Source organism: Erpetoichthys calabaricus, chromosome 3 (genome assembly GCF_900747795.2).
Source record: "Erpetoichthys calabaricus chromosome 3, fErpCal1.3, whole genome shotgun sequence".
NCBI classification, from domain to species: domain Eukaryota; kingdom Metazoa; phylum Chordata; class Cladistia; order Polypteriformes; family Polypteridae; genus Erpetoichthys; species Erpetoichthys calabaricus.
In genome coordinates, this window is record NC_041396.2 from 31,878,957 (window position 1) to 31,892,855 (window position 13,899).

Here is a 13,899-nt window from a genome sequence, read left to right on the forward strand (position 1 = left end):
TATATCTTGATTATGTAATTGTCAAAACACATCATAGCCATTAGCATGCTGGGGTCAGGCTCACATTTAAACTGGGTCACCTTGTAAACGAGGTTTGCATGTCTCCTCTCATTTTAGATTGGCTTTCTAGTATGGGTCTGATGGCACACGGCAGTGTTGGGTGATGATGCTTAATGGTGAAAATCCAATTGGTCATTTATTGTGTATTTTTCCCTTGTGTGTTAGTTGTATTAGGGTTGGCATACATTTGATGCTATGCAACGTGTACGTTTGTGGACACCCCTGCTTTTCAAGCAGTGTACTGACTATACTTACACGCGTAGTTTATGTAAGTCTGGAGGATTCCACCAGGCGGCAGTGTGAGATGCTGTTGTAAAGTTTCCAGAAAAGATGGCAACAACGGTACAGAATATGGTATAGGAGACCTTTAAATGTATTGCATCATTACGATGGGGAATATGCAACGCTTGTATTGCTTATGCGAGAAATGGATGAAGAAAAGCACCATGAACACTTTCGTATCTCAGCATGTAGTGAGAAGTCAAGCAAAATAACACCTTTTATTGGCTAACTAAAAAGATCACAATATGCAAGCTTTCGAGGCAACTCAGGCAAGATATAAGAAAGGGCCTGAGTTGCCTCGAAAGCTTGCATATTGTAATCTTTTTAGTTAGCCAATAAAAGGTGTCATTTTGCTTGACTTCTCACTACATTCATAATGGCTAACACGGTACAACACCCTAGTGTCTCAGCATTTAGATTTGATGATTTGCTTCACCACATCGAACCATTTATCAGACATCAAAGCATACACATTGGTCCTGTTGGAGCTGCAGTGCGGCTTGCCAACACACTGCGTTATCTTGTAGTGGCCAAATCCTCACTTCTTATCTATAACACAAGAACAGGACTGCACTGCAGTATCTAAACCAGAAGATACTCATGATCAGAGTTATAAAAAGAACTCAGTAATGTTACCAGAATCCATCCATCCATCCATTATCCAACCCACTATATCCTAACTACAGGGTCACGGGGGTCTGCTGGAGCCAATCCTAGCCAACACAGGGTGCAAGGCAGGGAACAAACCCTGGGCAGGGCGCCAGCCCAACGCAGTGTTACCAGAATAAACGTCCCAAAAGTACTTCAACAGATTTTTACCTTCATTGAAATAAGAAGTATTTAAGTTAAAAAATAATTGAGTAACAGTAAAAAAAAAAGTACCTGCTTTCAAAAGTACTTAATTACCAAATGTAAAAGCATGTGTTCAAAAAGAAATGGCCAATTGTGTTCTGTTGCATCAGCTTCTATTCACATATTTGCGATGGCTTATGGGTAGTTTGAACACGCACAGCCACAGTTGAAGCCAAGCTCAAATGAGCACCACTGTTGAACAACGCACCCTGGTGAGATTTCTTTGGGCAGTAGAAGTGAAATCAGTTGAAATTGACTGAAGGATGATATCTTAGTATGGAAATGAAGACAGCAGGACTCAATGAAAAGTTTATGAATGAGTAGAAAGGTTTAAAGTTTGAAGAACAAGTGTAACCAATGAAGCTCGATATGGTCGAGCATCAATATCGCACACACAAGCCCACATTGATATGACGAACGTCTTCATCAGAGAAGACTGACGGATTATGCTATCTGCTGTTGTTGCACATTTGGATATCAGCTATGGATCTCTGCAGGTGCCATAGTGAATGATGACTTTTGGTACTCTAAAATTTGTGCAAGAAGGCGACCTAAACAGCTTACAAATCCCCACAAACAAATAGCGTGTGGAATTCCTGAAACATTATGAAGAAGATCTGAGTGTCTTGGAGTGGACAGAGATGACACATGGGTCCATCTCTGTGAGCTGTAAGGCAAGAGACAAAGCATGCAGTGGAAACACCCGTCTTCTCCAGTAAAGAAGAATTTCAAACGACAGCCCTTTGCCAAGAAGATCATGATGATTTTCTTTTTGGAACATGAAGGGTCCAATTTTGGCACACAGTTTTAGGAACTTGGGCAATCAGTGACCAGTACAATGTACTGTGCCAGGCTGAGAGATAAACTGAAACCTGCATTTCATAGCAAAAGAAGAGGAATGCTGTCACAAACAGTCTTGCTGCTCCATGACAAAGCACATCTCCATGCAGTTGCTGCAATGGTGGAGGCAATGGAACAGCTGGGTTTCAATGTCTTCCACATTCCCCTTATAGCCCTGATCTAGCATCGTGTGACTAAAGAGGCTTAAAGAGGCCCTGTGTGGTTGCAGGTTCATCTCAGATGGTAAGATTAAGGAACCAGTACAGACTTCAATTTGGGAGCCGCTAAAAAACTTCTTCTCCCATTTGCATGAAGGAGTTAGTGTAATGATAGAAGAAGAAGAGCATCGACCTGCAGGAAAACTGTGTGGAGATGTGATCCAAGGTAATTCGTTTATCTTGACTATCTATCTCTGCTTTTAACCCCTTCCGAAATGCCACTCCTGTGCTTGGTCATGATAATTGTTTAATAAAATCTTCCATAAAAGTGCACAACATAAATACTGTAATAACCAATCTTAATGCACATAGAAAATCTAGGCAATACGGCATAAACACCAATAATTTTATTAAAGTTACTACTTTAGATGAACAATGTATTAAAACTATAAAAACAGATCATAGGTTAAACAAAAAATACACGCAGAGCGGCGCTAATAAAAATAACTTAATTCCTGTTCCATATATCAATAACGCACATAGTATTCATCTCTGCTCCTCCGAAACATTGAATATGGCACTATTAAATATTAGAGCTTTAACTAACAAGACGTTTTTTATCAACGATCTTATTAGTGATAAAAAAAATAGATAAATATAAAATAAATAGATAAAAATAGTGAAATGTGGCTTAGCTCAGATGGCGCAGCTGTTTTAATCGAATCTGCGCCTCCGGATTACAGTTTTACTTATGCTGATCGCCAAGGAAAGAGAGGTGGAGGACTAGCAAACATTTACTCAAGCAGGTTAAAATGTAAAAATATCAGTTTTGGTAAATTCAAGTCTTTTGAGTATCTCGCCATTATTATTCAGGGAGATTCTCACGTTCTAGTATTATCCGTGTATAGACCTCCAAAATTCAACGCGTCTTTCTTTGAGGAATTCTCTGACTTGATGTCAATCTTAATTACGAACTATGACACACTCTTAATAGTCGGCGACTTTAATTTTCATATAGATAATCAATGTGACCAAAAAGTAAAAGAATTTATGAACCTCCTGGACTCTTTTGATTTGAGACAGCTCGTTAATCAGCCTACACATAAAGCAGGTCATACGTTAGACTTAGTAATTACTAAAGGACTAAAAGTTGATATAAAACAGGTCATTGATATTGGTCTATCAGACCATTTTCTTCTACTCTTTAATATAGAAATAATGATAGAAAACACTCATGAGAAGCATATTGTTAAAAAACGCTTCTTTGACTCATCAGCAGCTTTAAAACTTTCAAACATTCTAACCAATCAGTCCGTTTATAGTGCCAACTATAATAGCGAGGAGAATGTAAATAGTAAGGTGGAAAGATTTAATACTAAAGTGAGGGCTGCTGTTGACTTAGTTGCACCTGAAAAGACAGTTAAAAAATCTTCTAGCATTGTTATACCATGGAAGACCCAAAGAGTGTCTGATTTAAAGAGAACATGCCGTAGAGCTGAGCGTAAATGGAGGAAAACTAAACTAACTATTGACTATGAAATATTAAAAGTTAAAATAACAGAATACAATAACACAGTCCGTCTTGAGAGGCGCTGCTATTTCTCTAAGATTATAAATAACAATGCTAGTAATCCCAGAGTCTTATTTTCGACAATTGATCGTCTGTTAAACCCAGGTAACTCAAAGGAATGCCTCCTAAGTACTTCCAGTAAAACCTGTGAGGCTATCGCTGTATTTTTCAATCAAAAAATTAATGATATTCGAAATAACTTAGTATATCTCCCCAACACTAAGGATCCTCCTAAACCCCAGTACCCCATAATAAACAAATTAAAGTCTTTCACTAGGATAGATTTACCTGATTTACATAAAATAATTTCTCAAATGAAACCCTCCACCTGTGCCCTTGACCCAATACCAACAAATTTTTTCAAAGAAGTATCGGGCGTGCTTAGTGATAATGTTCTTGACATAGTAAATTCGTCATTAGATACGGGGGTCTTCCCAGACTGTCTTAAGACTGCGGTAGTTAAACCCCTACTTAAGAAAAATAATCTCGATCCCTCTGCTCTTGAAAATTATAAACCCATCTCTAACCTGCCTTTCTTAAGTAAAATTCTAGAGAAGGCAGTCATTATACAGTTAAATGAGCACCTCAATAAACATGCTATTCTTGATAAATTTCAGTCAGGTTTTAGAACAAATCACAGCACAGAAACTGCACTCGTTAAAGTAGTAAATGACTTGCGGGTAAATGCAGACAGAGGCCATTTATCTGTTCTCATCCTCTTAGATCTGAGTGCCGCATTTGACACCATTGATCATAATATTCTTAAGAATCGCCTTAGTCAATGGGTGGGCCTCTCTGGCAGTGTCTTAAATTGGTTTGAATCCTACCTGGCAGGGAGAAAATTCTTTGTTAGTTGTGGTAATTATAACTCAAAGACACATGATATTCTATATGGTGTTCCACAAGGCTCTATCCTGGGTCCACTGCTTTTCTCAATCTACATGCTTCCATTAGGTCAGATTATCTCAGGGCACAACGTGAGCTACCACAGCTATGCTGATGACACACAGCTGTATGTATCAATAGCACCTGATGACCCTAAATCTCTTGATTCGCTAACACAATGTCTAAGCTGTATCTCAGAATGGATGAATAGTAACTTTCTCAAATTAAATAAAGAAAAAACCGAAATCTTAGTGATTGGCAATAATGGATACAATGAGGCTATTAGAAATAAACTGGATGCATTAGGATTAAAAGTCAAATCGGAGGTAAAAAGCTTAGGGGTAACCGTTGATTGTAATCTGAATTTTAAATCGCATATTAATCAGATCACTAGGACAGCATTTTTTCACCTAAGAAACATAGCAAAAGTTAGACCTCTTATATCATCGAAAGATGCAGAGAAATTAGTTCATGCGTTTGTTTTCAGTCGGCTAGATTACTGTAACGCACTCCTCTCAGGACTACCCAAAAAAGACATCAATCGTTTGCAACTAGTGCAGAATGCAGCTGCTAGAATCCTTACCAGGAAAAGAAAATCCGAACACATTTCTCCAGTTTTGATGTCACTACACTGGTTACCTGTGTCATTCAGAATTGACTTTAAAATTCTGCTTATGGTTTATAAAGCTTTAAATAATCTCGCCCCCGCTTATATATCGGAATGTCTGACACCTTATATTCCAAATCGTAACCTCAGATCCTCAACTGAGTGTCTCCTTAGAATTCCAAGAGCAAAACTTAAAAGAAGTGGTGAGGCGGCCTTCTGCTGTTATGCACCTAAAATCTGGAATAGCCTGCCAGTAGGAATTCGCCAGGCTAATACAGTGGAGCACTTTAAAAAACTACTGAAAACACATTATTTTAACATGGCCTTCTCATAACTTCACTGTAATTTAATCCTGATACTCTGTATATCCAATTCATTATAATAACTATTCATTCAAAAACTGTACTAACCCCTACTCTCTCTTCTGTTTCCTTTTCCGGTGTCCTGTTGGTGGTGGCGTGCGCCACCACCATCTACCCAAAGCACCATGATGTCCCAACAATGATGGATGGATTAAAAGCCAGAAGTCTGTATGACCATCAGCATCAAGTGACTCCATGAAAAACCCGAACTACAAAGAGGACTATTTCATTTATGTTAGGTAGAATGCCCAGAGGGGACTGGGCGGTCTCGTGGCCTGGAACCCCTACAGATTTTATTTTTTTCTTCAGCCTTCTGGAGTTTTTTTTTTTTTCTGTCCACCCTGGCCATCGGACCTTACTCCTTTCTATGTTAACTAATGTTGTCTTATTTTAATTTATTTTGTCTTTTATTTTTCTTCTCTTCATTATGTAAAGCACTTTGAGCTACTTTTTGTATGAAAATGTGCTATATAAATAAATGTTGTTGTTGTTGTTGTTGATCAAACTGTTACGTTCACATTTCTGCTCACAGTTACCTGTATTAAAGCATAAGTTGCCTTTACTTTGTGATTCACCCTCTCATGATTACGAGAAGGTGCAAGGCTTTGTCTAGTGAACACAATACATTTATTTTATTTTTAAACAACACGCACACAATACTTTTTCTACAGAAGTGCACTGCAGAATAATATATGATGTACATGCAGTCCTGCCTTTGATCAGTACCTAACTTCAGTCCATGTTGGTGATGATGTGAACAGCGGTAGTCATGAGTGCGGACAGGACTTAAACTGTGCCTCCCCAACTGGAATACCCGGCAGCGGCAGATGAGGCACCTCTACTCCAGAGAGAGGAATAATACAATAAAATACAAAAATAAGAATAAAAAATTAAGTGAACAGCTAACAACGTTATCTCTTAAATATATACACAATACAAAAAACTGAGTGAAAATCAACACAAATTGGGCTTATTTTACTTCACTGAAGTTAAGAAAGATTTTGCAACAGCAATTACAACATTAAATAGTAATATAACAATTTCAGAATTGCTGTTTATCTTTAATATGAATTATCTTAAGATGCTGAGGTTCCCTGTGTTCCGTTTAATAGGCACTTTTACCTGTAAGCAATCATATAAACTGTAGAATTAACCCCAAATAAACTCTTGGCATGTTATTAACTCTCCAGCATGGCCAGATGTATACCAGTTAGATGTCTCATAATATATATTCAAATTTTAATGCACTTCTACAGACAATTCAGATTCTATAGAATAATATTTCCCCACACATATAAGAATTAAACCAAATGTACTTTAGATAGATAGATAGATAGATAGATAGATAGATAGATAGATAGATAGATAGATAGATAGATAGATAGATAGATAGATAGATAGATAGATAGATAGATAGATAGATAGATAGATAGATACTTTATTAATCCCAATGGGAAATTCACATTCTTCAGCAGCAGCATACTGATACAATAAATAATATTAAATTAAAGAATGATAATAATACAGGTGAAAAAAAACAGACAATAACTATGTATAATGTTAAACTAGGGGGCTCCGCCCCCTGCTCGCTTCGCTCGCCAACCCCTGGTGTTGGGAATGACAAAGAGCGTGATGTATGAATGAGATATAGAATAGTGTGACGGTGTAGATGATGCAAATAGAAAGCACCCAATAAAGTGTGTGGCACAGTGTAAAGGTTTATTTGAAAATTTCTTTGTACACGCCGTTTAAGTGTAAAAGGTAATTCCAGCTCAGAACTTTTAGAAAGAGTTGTGTCTTTCCAGGAAGTAATGGAATGACTTGGGTATTTATGTTTTCCACATTAATATTTTTTGGACATAATATAGTGCGTTGTGTTAAAAGGGGCATTTGGTCTAATGAGATTGCTGTTCCAAATCTGTCTGTAACTAAGTTGTCGCAGATAAAGGCTTGAGGAATTGTAATAATATGTGGGTGAAGTCCATCTGTATTGGTGAGTGTACCATCTCTCAGTTGTAATAAGCAATTGTTATGATCTGGTTCTGGACATCGTATCTTTTTTACTAACTGTATCTTTTGAAAGCAATGCCAATTGTCTGCGTATTTTAAGGTGCACTGAACAATAGCTGAGTGAATGGCATCTGGAAGAATAGCTAATCACTGTCTAAAATCTCCTCCTCATAAAAGTACCTTTCCTCCAAATAGAATATTATTATTCATAAACGTTTGTTCATGCCATTGAACATTCATCAATAAACAACATTTTTTCAAGACGGATGTCACGTGCAGTGCCACCGTTAATGTTCATAGTGGATTCCGATTTGTAGGATCTAATGTAGTTGATAAAGATTTCACTTTCAGGTACATCGTCAGTTATAAGCTTCTGTAGATATTCAGTATATGAATGTAAAGAAGGCAGTCTAATTTGACCCTTTTGACAACAACGTGTAAATGTATAACTTGTATTGCCAGTTGTTTCTTCAGGGAAGTGAACTAAATGACAATGATTGCAAATGACATTCATTAATCCGAATGAATTTTCCTGGTGTATGTTTTGCTTGTGCCGTTTGAGAGGCGCGTTGTTGCATGTGTAGTATTTGGGACGTGTTGTTTTGGAGCTGTAATCGATTTGCCTGTGCTGTGTGAGAAGCCCGTTGTAGCCTTCGCTGCCATTAACGTATGTCTGAGACGGGAGGTGTTTCGTTTTGAATCCGTGCCTGTTGCGATGCAGCACTTTGATTGATAGTTTGCGTCATGTGGATCTAGGATGTAGATTTGTGCATATTAAATGATTTGTGCATATTAAATGAACTATTGTAGGATCTAATGCAGTTCATAAAGTTTTTACTTTTAGGTAAATCGTTAGTTAGAAGCTTTAGTTGAGCTTTGCGTTTTTGGAGTCGAGACATTTTTTCTTTTAGAAATATGGATAAGTAATAAGGAGTATTGCACTCACTGTTAATATGGAGCCTTTTCTGCGGTTGAACGGTTAATAGTGCCTTATTGTAATGAGATCCACCTATGCTGCATAGCCGTCTATTTTGTTGTTTCTTTCGTGTTCGTGTGTTTGTTCCTGTTATCCTTTCCTTTTCGTTTTGTACTACGTATTTTAAGGTGCACTGAACAATAGCTGAGTGCATGGCATCTGGAAGAATAGCTAATCACTGTCTAAAATCTCCTCCTCATAAAAGTACCTTTCCTTCAAATCGAATATTATTATTCATAAACGTTTGTAGAAGTTTATGAATGGTGTTGAGTAAGTGACTTCATGCCATTGTACATTCATCAATAAACAACATTTTTTCAAGACGGATGTCACGTGCAGTGCCACCGTTAATGTTCATAGTGGATTCCGATTTGTAGGATCTAATGTAGTTGATAAAGATTTCATTTTCAGGTACATCGTTAGTTATAAGCCTCTGTAGATATTCAGTATATGAATGTAAAGAAGGCAGTCTAATTTGACCCTTTTGACAACAACGTGTAAATGTATAACTTGTATTGCCAGTTGTTTCTTCAGGGAAGTGAACTAAATGACAATGATTGCAAATGACATTCATTAATCCGAATGAATTTTCCTGGTGTATGTTTTCCTTGTGCCGTTTGAGAGGCGCGTTGTTGCATGTGTAGTATTTGGGACGTGTTGTTTTGGAGCTGTAATCGATTTGCCTGTGCTGTGTGAGAAGCCCGTTGTAGCCTTCGCTGCCATTAACGTATGTCTGAGACGGGAGGTGTTTCGTTTTGAATCCGTGCCTGTTGCGATGCAGCACTTTGATTGATAGATTGCGTCATGTGGATCTAGGATGTAGATTTGTGCATATTTGCGTTGTTGATTTGTTTCAGGGTGCACTGTTCCAATGCGATGCAGTATTTGTGCACATATGCGAAAGCAGTATGGGCCATTGCCTTTTGGTGGCCTGATATTTACTCCGGTATATGCAAAAGCAAATGAACCATTGTAGGATCTAATGCAGTTCATAAAGTTTTTACTTTTAGGTACATCGTTAGTTAGAAGCTTTAGTTGAGCTTTGCGTTTTTGGAGTCGAGACATTTTTTCTTTTAGAAATATGGATAAGTAATAAGGAGTATTGCACTCACTGTTAATATGGAGCCTTTTCTGCGGTTGAACGGTTAATAGTGCCTTATTGTAATGAGATCCACCTATGCTGCATAGCCGTCTATTTTGTTGTTTCTTTCGTTTTCGTGTGTTTGTTTCTGTTATCCTTTCCTTTTCGTTTTGTACCCGTGACCATGTATTCATGACTTGTTTCTTTCTCAGCATGCGAAATATGGATAAGTAATAAGAAGGATCGCAGTCACTGTTAATATGTTTCTTTTTCTGCAGTTGAACGGTTAATAGTGCTTTATTGTAAGGAGATCCACCAATGCTGACACCTATGCTGTCTAGTGTGAAGGTGTTGATGTTCACTTTAGAATATGTGGCTTTGGGTGTCACTTCTTATGGATGTGTGTGTGTGTTGGGGGGGTTAAGGATTGTTGTCGCGCGAGCGTCTTCTTTCTTTTTGTGTTCCTGTGTCTTGTTGAATCCCCCTCTTTGTGTGTCCCGTCCCTTGCTTGTAGGGTCTGTGGGGTGGTTTTGTGTTCTTTTTTTTGTGTTCCATGGGCTTGTTGAATCCCCCTCTTGGTGTGTGTCCCATCCGGTGCCTGTAGGGGGGGCGCCTTGCTGTTGTGCGCGAGCCTCTTTTTTTTTTTTTTTTTTTTTTTTTTTTTTGGGTCTAGTTTCGTGTACAATGTGTTTCGTGCTTTGCTTGCGTTTGAATACTTTTTTATGTGCCGTTTCCTTTTTTCGGTGCTCTTTGCGCCTCATTTCTCAATTTTTCCTGTGCTCACTCCTTTTTTCTGTGGTCTTGTCCGCCTCTCGCGGCCCCTCATCCGCCTCTCTCGCCCTCTTCTATCCGCCTTTCTCGGCTCCTCAGCCGACCCTCACGGACTCTTTTTGCGCCTGCGCAGTACGTCTTTTTGCAGCTACGGCCCATTGCCGGATGTGCCTGCGTCCATCATCCGGTTTAGCATTCTCGGTTAGTAATATGGATTGATAGGAGCCTGCTGAGCGCCCTTCGCTCTGCCACAGATGTTAGACTGTCCAGCTCCATGCCAACAATAGAGCCTGCCTTCCTCACCAGTTTGTCCAGGCGTGAGGCGTCTTTCCTCTTAATGCTGCCTCCCCAGCACACCACTGCGTAGAAGAGGGCACTCGCCACAACTGTTTGATAGAACATCTGCAGCATCTTATTGCAGATGTTGAAGGAAGCCAGCCTTCTAAGGAAGTATAACCGGCTTTGTCCTTTCTTGCACAGCGCATCAGTATTGGCAGTCCAGTCTAATTTATCATCCAGCTGCACTCCCAGATATTTATAGGTCTGCACCATCTGCACACAGTCACCTTTGATGATCACGGGGTCCATGAGTGGTCTGGGCCTCCTAAAATCCACCACCAGCTCCTTGGTTTTGCTGGTGTTCAGGTGTAGGTGGTTTGAGTCGGACCATTTAACAAAGTCATTGATTAGGTCCCTATACTCCTCCTCCAGCCCATTCCTGATACAGCCCACGATAGCAGTGTCATCAGCAAACTTTTGCACATGGCAGGACTCCAAGTTGTATTGGAAGTCCGATGTATATAGGCTGAACAGGACCGGAGAAAGTACAGTCCCTTGTGGCGCTCCTGTGTTGCTGACCACAATGTCAGACGTGCAGTTCCCAAGACGCACATACTGAGGTCTGTCTTTAAGATAGTTCACGATCCATGCCACTAGGTATGAATCTACTCCCATCTCTGTCAGCTTGTCCCTAAGGAGCAGAGGTTGGATTGTGTTGAAGGCGCTAGAGAAGTCTAGAAACATAATTCTTACAGCACCACTGCCTCTGTCCAAGTGAGAGAGGGATCGGTGTAGCATATAGATGATGGCATCTTCCGCTCCCACCTTCTCCTGATATGCAAACTGCAGAGGGTCAAGGGCGTGTTGAACCTGTGGCCTAAGGTGGTGAAGCAGCAGCCTCTCCATGGTCTTCATCACATGTGATGTCAGAGCAACAGGCCGAAAGTCATTCAGCTCACTAGGACGTGATACCTTTGGGACTGGGGTGATACAAGATGTTTTCCAAAGCCTCGGGACTTTCCCCTGTTCCAGGCTCAGGTTGAAGATGCGCTGTAGAGGACCCCCCAGCTCCGATGCACAGACCTTCAGCAGTCGTGGCGATACTCCATCTGGACCCGCTGCTTTGCTGGCACGAAGTCTCCTCAGCTCTCTGCTCACTTGCGCTGTTGTTATTATGGGTGGGGATGTTTTTCCTATGTTGGTATCAGCAGAAGGATGTGTGGAGGGTGCAGTACTCCGAGGTGAGAGTGAGAGTGGGTTAGGGTGGTCAAACCTGTTAAAAAAGTTGTTCATTTGGTTTGCTCTCTTCACGTCTCTCTCAATGGTGGTACCCCGCTTCGAGCTGCAGCCAGTGATGATCTTCATCCCATCCCACACTTCCTTCATGCTGTTATTCTGCAACTTCTGCTCCAGCTTTCTCCTGTACTGCTCCTTCACCGCCCTGAGTTGGACTCGGAGTTCCTTCTGCACGCGCTTGAGCTCATGCTGATCACCGTCTTTAAAAGCCCTTTTCTTCTGATTCAAAAGGCCCTTGATGTCACTTGTAATCCATGGCTTGTTGTTAGCATAGCAGCGTACTGTTCTTACTGGAACTACAATGTCCATACAGAAGTTGATGTAGTCAGTAGTGCAGTCAACAACTTCCTCAATGTTCTCACTATGAGATCCCTGCAGGATATCCCAGTCTGTAGTTCCAAAAAGTTCTCTCAGAGTATTCTCAGCCTCCGGGGTCCACTTCCTGAATGATCGTGTGGTTACAGGTAGGACTCTCACTTTTGGTTTATAGTGAGGCTGAAGCAGAACCAGGTTATGATCTGCTTTCCCAAGCGCAGGCAGCGGGGTGGCGCTGTATGCGTCTTTAACGTTTGCATACAGTAAATCAATAGTCTTATTTCCCCGGGTGTTACAGTCCACATACTGGGAGAATGCAGGCAATGTTTTGTCCAGCGTCACATGGTTAAAGTCTCCAGCGATTAGCACAAGTGCCTCGGGGTGCTGCGTTTGTAACTTAGCAACAGCAGAATGGATGATGTCACTCGCTGACTCCACGTCTGCCCGAGGAGGAATATACACGATGACAACAATGACGTGTCCAAACTCTCTGGGCAAGTAGTAGGGACGTAAACTTACGGCCAACAGTTCGATATCCCTGCAGCAAGTGGAGATTTTGACGTTAACATGTCCAGAGTGACACCACCGTGTATTAACATAGAGAGCGAGTCCTCCTCCTTTGTGCTTACCACAGGTACTTGCATCTTTGTCGGCTCTAACTGTGCTAAACCCGGGTAGCTCCACGTTGGCATCTGGGATGGTGTTATTTAGCCACGTTTCGCAGAAACACAACAAACTGCATTCTCTGTAGGTCCTTACATTTTTCACCAGCGCAGCCAGTTCGTCGATCTTATTTGAGATTGAGTTTACATTCCCCAGAATCACAGAAGGCACCGAAGGCTTGAAACGGCACTTTCTCGCAAGCCGCTTCTTTTTTAGCTTAGTGCCGGCTCTGCTGCCACGATACCGCCTTCTTACCTCGTCGGGTAAATATGGAACCACACCGGCACTGGCATTTGTTCTCAGCGCCCGAAGTTGAGTACTTGAATAGGCGAGTCTCGGCGTGTTAAAATCCATGCCCACGTTGTAAAAGTAAGTGTGTCCAGGGAAGGAATCCACATAAAATAAAGTGGTAGGAGTGATCAATAAATAAAAATAGAAAAATAAAAGTAGAAAAGTACACATACATATACAGTCATACACGGAGCTGCTGAAAAGGCTGCCACTCACGGCGGCGCCGGATAGATAGATTTGGTAGTGCTAGCTGTATGTAAATATTTTAATATTACACTACAATGATTCAACTTTAATACAACATAATAAACTGTCAATCACCAATCTGAGTGCCAATATTCTACCAAAGAATGCCCTGGACATGGGTAAAGTCTGATAAATTTAAATACTTTTTCCTGAATTGGGTATAGGTAGGACTAATAAAAGAACAGCTTAGAGAAAATAAATATCACACACTTTACAATTTAGTGGAAGACACAATAACAAATGTGCAGTGATTACCCAATAATTTACTAAGACAAAATACTTACTCAAAGTTCACCCTTGCACACAAAACTGGAACATTTACTTAATATGTCATTGTGTCTTTAGTAGATTCTGG